The 7,500-nt window shown below is 41.4% G+C and overlaps 1 protein-coding gene across 3 annotated transcripts in view; it reads right to left on the bottom strand.

The window, feature by feature from the left end:
- The window catches only part of SEMA5B (semaphorin 5B), a 415,290-nt gene that overhangs the window by 199,684 nt on the left and 208,106 nt on the right, over positions 1-7,500 (bottom strand). The gene's annotated exons all lie outside the window — the stretch shown is intronic.

Below are 7,500 nucleotides of genomic sequence, written 5' to 3'. Positions count from 1 at the left end.
ATTGGTACATAGAGCGAGCGCGTGATTACCGCTTACTAATTCTGACTCTGATCATCATTTCCCCATTCAGCTCCGAGACAACGAGCGCCGCAAACCCGAAAATATCCGACTAACAGAGCGCAGCTGAGCGTTCCCATAAAGAGGAACTCCGGACACGTATCCCATCCCAATGTATGTGTTCCAGAAAAACCATCAGATTATTCCCGGCATCCTCACCGATAATCTTCCCGGCACACCAGACACCGGGCGGGACATTCGCCATTTCCGGGTGGACGTCATTTGACGCCTTCCTGGAACAGGCTGCGCTGTGGTGCGGTGTGTTACCGGCTGTGTCCAGATGACAGATCACTGTACCGGGCCACTGCTGGTACCATGTGATCACTGTGACCAATCACAGCAGATCATATGACAATTGTAAACAACAGATGGATTCCTTTCATGTCATTCATTGTGTACAATCGTGTTGCTAGCTGCGATTGGTCACAGTGATCACATAGTACAGATAGGCCAATCACAGTAAATCACAACAATACACACAGACTGAATAATATTCATTCAGTAAAATTGGTTGCTTATACCAATGAAATTCACTGCTATAAGCAATCATTGATCTCTGGTACACCAGCCATATGATGACACTGTACTGCACTGGTGACCGTATGTAAAAAAAAACAAAAAATAAAACAATTTTACAATTTCATAATGAAATTTTTTATTTATTTTTTTACATACTGTCATCATATGACTTTGCAATTTTGTATTTTTTTACAATTTAAAAAATTAAATGAACGGAAAATAAAAAATTACAAAATTGAAAAAAAAATATATATATATTTTATTTTTTACATACTGTCATCATATGGCTTTGCAATTTTGTATTTTTTTTTTACTTTTTTACAATTTTAAAAATTAAATGAACGAAAAAGAAAAAATTACAAAATTGTAAAAAATAAAATAATATATATATTTTTTTTTCATACTGTCGACCAGTCAGTATCCTTGATCATATGGCTTTGCAATTTTGTATTTTTTATTTATTTTTTACTTTTTTACAATTTTAAAAATTAAATGAACGGAAAGGAATTTTTTTTTACAAAATTGAAAAAAACTAAATATATATATATATTATTTTATTTTTTACATACTGTCGACCAGTCAGTATCCTTGATCTCTGGTACACCAGTCATATGATGATGCTGTACTGCACTGGTGACTGTATTTAAAAAACAATATATATATATATATATATATATATATATATATATATATATATATATATATATATATATATATATATATATATATATATATATTTTTTATTATTCAGAAAAAATGGTTGCTTATACCAATGAAATTCACTGCTATAAGCAATCATAATGTGTAAAAAAAAAAAAAAAATCCTGATCAAAATCCTCAGAGTAGTGCAGTGTTACTAAAATAACACTGTATTGTTCTGGTTGGTCACAGTGTGTTAAAAAAAAAATTTGAAAAAGAAAAAAAAAATACAAAGATTGCAAAAAATATTATTATTTGTATTTTATTTTTACATACTGTTGACCAGTCAGTATCCTTGATCTCTGATACACCAGTCATATGAAGATGCTGTACTGCCAGTGGTGACCGTATTTACAAAAATAAATAAATATATACCATATATATAGATATATTTATTATTATTATTATTATTATTATTATTATTATTGTTCAGTAAAAATGGTTGCCTATACCAATTAAATTCACTGCTATAAGCAATAATATTGTGTAAAAAAAAGTGCGTTAAAAAATTGTCAGTATCCCTGATCTCTGGTACACCAGCCATATGATGACAGTATGTAAAAAAAAGTGCAGTACAGTGTCATATAGCTGGTGTACCAATTTTTTGCTATTTTTTAACACACTTTTTTTTACAATTTTGCAATGAAATTAATTTAAAATTAAAAAAAATACAAAATTGCAAGAAAAAAAATATATTTTTTCTTTTTTATTTCATTTTTTTATATACTTTTTATATCAGTATCCCTGATCTCTGGTACACCAGTCATATATGATGATGCTGTACTGCACTGGTGACCGTATGTAAAAAAAAAAATAATAATAATAATAATTATTTCATTCAGTAAAAATGGTTGCTTATACCAATGAAATTCACTGCTATAAGCGATCATAATGTGTAAAAAAAAAAAAAAAAAAGAAAGAAAATCCTGATCACCTCCTCTAATACTGCAGTGTTACTATCATAACACTGTATTACTCTGGTTGGTCACAATGTTTTACAAAAATTGTAAAAAAAAATTTAATGTATATAATTTACATACTGTCCCCAGTCAGTGCCCCTGTTATGATTCGATACTGCACTGGTGACAGTGGGCCAGATTCACATATCTTTGCGGTATGTCCTTTACGTTACACCGCCGCAAGTTTTCATCGTAAGTGCTTGATTCACAAAGCACTTGCGTGTAAACCTGCGGCAGCGTAAAGCCGTCCGGCGCAAGCCCGCCTAATTCAAATGGGGCGGGGACCATTTAAATTAGGCGCGTTCCCGTGCCGAACGTACTGCGCATGCTCAGTTTTGAAATTTCCTGCCGTGCTTTTCGCAAAATGACGTCGCCCCGACGTAATGTTTTGAATGGCGACGCGCGTAACGTACTTTCGTATTCCCGGACTTGCGAAAAAAAAAATTGAAATTCGACGCCATACTTTAACATGGGCTGTCTATTGTTACACAACCAAAATAGCAGACGTAACTTTGCAACGCGAAAAGCCGACTAGCGACGACGTTAGAGAATGCGACGAACGAGCGTACCTTCGTGGATCGCCGTAAACAGCTAATTAGCATACCCAATGCGGAAAACGACGTGATCTCCACCCAGCGGCGGCCGAAGTATTGCATCCTAAGATCCGAAGCCGTACGCCTGTCGGATCTTAGCCAAATGCCGTCGTATCTTGGTTGTGAATTACAAATAAAGATACGACGCGGCAAATTTGAAAGTACGCCGGAGTATCAGCAGATATCAGCAGATACTCCGGCGTACTTATTCTGTGAATCTGGCCCAGTGTGTTTTAAAAAAAAAAAAGTGATTTTTTTTTTATTTTTTTTTTAATTTTTCCCAAAATTGTGACAAAAATTAAAACGTAAAAAAAAAAAAACTCACCATGCCTCTTACTAAATAACTTGGACTGTCTACACTTCAAAAGGGGGGTCATTTCGGGGGGGGTATTTGTACTGTCCTGGGTTTTTGGGTCTCAAGAAATTTGATCGGCCGTCAGCACATCGGGGTTGATCAATTTTCATATATACTGTATATCCCACAGTTTATTATATATAATATACACGGATTTGGGTTATTTTCACCAAAGAAATGGAGCCGAATACATTTTGGCCTAAATTTATGAAGAAAAATTATTTGCAAAATTTTTATAACGGAAACGAGGAAATAAAACACAATTTTTTTAATTTTTTTATTTTTCGTTTATTTAGCAAAAAAAATAAAAAATCACAGAGATGATTAAATACCACCAAAAGAAATCTCTATTTGTGTGAAAAAATTTATAAAAATGTCCTATGAGTACAGTGCTGCATGACGGTGTAATTGTCATTCAAAGCGTGACAGCGCTGAAAGCTGAGGAAAAGGGGAAAAGTGCCCCCCCGGGAATTGAAGAGGAAATAATAACAATGTAACGTAGGGAACAGATTTCTTCACACACAGGCAGTTTGTAGAACGCAGTAACCCATAGCAACCAGCCGCCACTCGCCAAGGTCACGGCGCTCGGCACCTCGTCCTTGGCACGTCCGGACTGACCTCCGATGAGACCGGCGGGTGGCAAAAACCGGAGTATAAGGGGAAATGTTCATGTACAACGCTCTGGAGATTCTCCCCGGCAACCAGCCTGCTTCCCGGACATGTAATAACCGGGGGATGTACGGCGCGCTCCCACCTATGATCCCGTCTGTGCGCCGGCGATCCCATGGCGCCTAATTACCGCACACAAAGACGTCTTAAGCCTCCTAATAACCCGACAATGCGGCCGAGAGTTTCCAGAGATCCCTCGCCAACAGAACTTCATACGTGATGAAATCAGTGACCTCGAGAGGCCGCGAGAAAAAGCCGATCCGGGGCCGCGAGAAAAAGCCGATCCGGGGGCCGCAAGAAAAAGCCGATCCGGGGGCCGCGAGAAAAAGCCGATACGGGGGGCCGCGAGAAAAAGCCGATCCGGGGGGCCGCGAGAAAAAGCCGATCCGGGGGGCCGCATGAAAAAGCCGATCCGGGGGCCGCAAGAAAAAGCAGATCCGGGGGCCGCGAGAAAAAGCCGATCCGGGGGGCCGCGAGAAAAATCCGATCCGTGGGCCGCGAGAAAAAGCCGATCCGGGGGCGGCAAGAAAAACCCGATCCGGGGGCGGCAAGAAAAAGCCGATCCGGGGGCCGCGAGAAAAAGCCGATCCGGGGGCCGCGAGAAAAAGCCGATCCGGGGGCCGCGAGAAAAAGCCGATCCGGGGGCAAAACGCACGTGAGCCGATCGGAAATCCACCATCGCATTCACAAATATTCTATTGATAAAGAGCGAGTGTTTGCTGCTTGATCTTGACAGATCATTGTTACATTGTAATCATTTTTATGTTTTTTTTTTTTTTCCTCTTAAATGTATAAAAAAAAAATAATAATGGCGAAAAATCCACAAATTTCATCCTCATGATATCTATAAAAATGGACCAAAAATTTTTTATCCACCATAGAAAATCGACAAAAAAAAAAAAAAAAACGAATCACGCGCTTCGATTTCTGTAGGTACAATTGATATATTTAAGCGCTATTCACGCGCGTGTGTGCGACTCGTCATGCGACTTTGGACAAAAAAATTAATAAAAATTGAACAAAAATGCGGACAAGTCGCAGCCTATTGATTTCAACGGCACCCGTTCCAATCTATGCGACTTAACGGCTTGCCGCCCGCCGCGTGACTATTTACTTCGGCAGAATGGCGCGGCTGCGCATATATGGGCATACCTGTACATCCCCTTTAACCACTAGTCCACCGCGCCTATTTTGGCACTTCTCTCCTTCATGTAAAAATCGCAATTTTTTTTCTAGAAAATTAATCAGAACCCCCAAACATTATATATATCGTTTTTAGCAGCAGACACCCTAGGGAATAAAATGGCGGTCATTGCAACTTTTTTTTCTTGCACGGTATTTGCGCAATCATTTTTCAAACGCCTTTTTTTGGAAAAAAATAATGGTTTCATGGATTAGGAAATAGCACAGCTCTCCCCTGTTCCAGTCATATAAAAGGTGCCCCCAATAGGCCGGCTCCAGGGGGTCCACATAGGGAAGTGTTTCCCTTTTAAAATAAATAAGTCACAACCAGCGGCGTCATACGCGCCCCTCATAAATTCAAGGACAGCAAACAGCGGCTTCCAGTAATACGCTTTTCCCTTGGCGTGTCGCGAACGTCTGCGCAGCGATAAGACAATCGTAGACAAGACTTGTTTTCGGAGATTTCACGCAGATTTAGCTCCACGCAGCTTATAAATCAAAATGTCGGCTCTGCAGGAAGACGTTACAATGCGATTTTCGGGATCCCCGCCGCACAGCGCGCTCCCGCTGAACATTATCATCCTTATTGAAAGCGGAAGATTTGCTCGCTTATTCCATCACCTGACTCCATAAATCTCATAGAAGATGATGAAATAAAAGTGATTGTAGAGACAACGCCTCTGTGAGGAATCGGAAGAATGAAGTCCGGGTACAGGAGGTGCTGATCGGTGCCAATCGGTACCCGGCTCCCACTCTGCCAGCGCCAACCAGGTCATCGCATTGGGCGTGTTTATGGAGCGGTCTGGGCCAGGGGGGGGTATCAGGTTGTGTCTGTCTGACCTCCATCCAACCTCAATGGGGAGCCCAGAGATGGGCCCACGGGGTGAAGGGCGATCGGATTTAGAGACCTCGGCCTCTGATTGTTATGCCGGACTCCGTATTGGTCAACATTGAAGCCCAAAAGCCACACGGCCAATACATGAGAATCACATCCAACTCCCTGAGGACACCAACTAACGCTTTATGTACTCCACTGAGGACCAAGGTAAAGGGACACAGATCCACTGACCACCAAATGTAGGAGGACACTTCTCTAATACCCACCATTGTAAGAGGACACGTCTCTACTGACCACCAAAGTAAGAGGACACGTCTCTACTGACCACCAAAGTAAGAGGACACGTCTCTACTGACCACCAATGTAAGAGGACACGTCTCTACTGACCACCAATGTAAGAGGACACGTCTCTACGGAGTCCTGACCACCATTGTAAGAGGACACGTCTCTACTGACCACCATTGTAAGAGGACACGTCTCTACTGACCCACCATTGTAAGAGGACACGTCTCTACTGACCACCATTGTAAGAGGACATGTCTCTACTGACCACCGTTGTAAGAGGACATGTCTCTACTGACCACCATTGTAAGAGGACATGTCTCTACTGACCACCATTGTAAGAGGACACTTCTCTAATACCCACCATTGTAAGAGGACATGTGTCTACTGACCACCATTGTAAGAGGACACGTCTCTACTGACCACCAAATGTAGGAGGACACTACTCTAATACCCACCATTGTAAGAGGACACGTCTCTACTGACCACCAATGTAAGGGGACACGTCTCTACTGACCACCATTGTAAGAGGACACGTCTCTACTGACCACCATTGTAAGAGGACACGTCTCTACTGACCACCATTGTAAGAGGACACGTCTCTACTGACCACCATTGTAAGAGGACATGCCTCCACTGATCACCAAAGTAAGAGGACACGTCTCCACTGACCACCATTGTAAGAGGATACGTCTCAACTGACCACCAATGTAAGAGGACACGTCTCTACTGACCACCATTGTAAGAGGACACGTCTCAACTGACCACCAATGGAAGAGGACACGTCTCTACTGACCATCATTGTAAGAGGACACGTCTCAACTGACCACCAATGTAAGAGGACACGTCTCTACTCACCACCATTGTAAGAGGATACGTCTCAACTGACCACCAATGTAAGAGGACACGTCTCTACTGACCACCATTGTAAGAGGACACGTCTCAACTGACCACCAATGTAAGAGGACACGTCTCTACTGACCACCATTGTAAGAGGACATGTCTCCACTGACCACCATTGTAAGAGGACATATCTCTACTGACCAACAAGGCAAGAGGACACATCTCTACTGACCACCAATGTAAGAGGACACGTCGCTACTGACCATCAATGTAAGCAGAAACGTCTCCATTAACCACCAAACCACCAATGCAAGAGGACACGTCTCTACTGACCACCAATGCAATACTAGTTCAACCATAAAAATAAATAAAATAAAAAATATATGTCTTTACCAACCACTAATGTAAGACACGTCTCCACTGACCACCATTGTAAGAGGACATGTCTCTACTGACCATCAATGTAAGAGGACACCTCTCCACTGACCACCATTGGTGGAGGAC

Source organism: Rana temporaria, chromosome 6 (assembly GCF_905171775.1).
Source record: "Rana temporaria chromosome 6, aRanTem1.1, whole genome shotgun sequence".
In the NCBI taxonomy this organism is placed as follows: Eukaryota; Metazoa; Chordata; class Amphibia; order Anura; family Ranidae; genus Rana; species Rana temporaria.
Note: the sequence above shows the minus strand (reverse complement) of the source record. Positions and strands in the feature narration are given on the sequence as shown.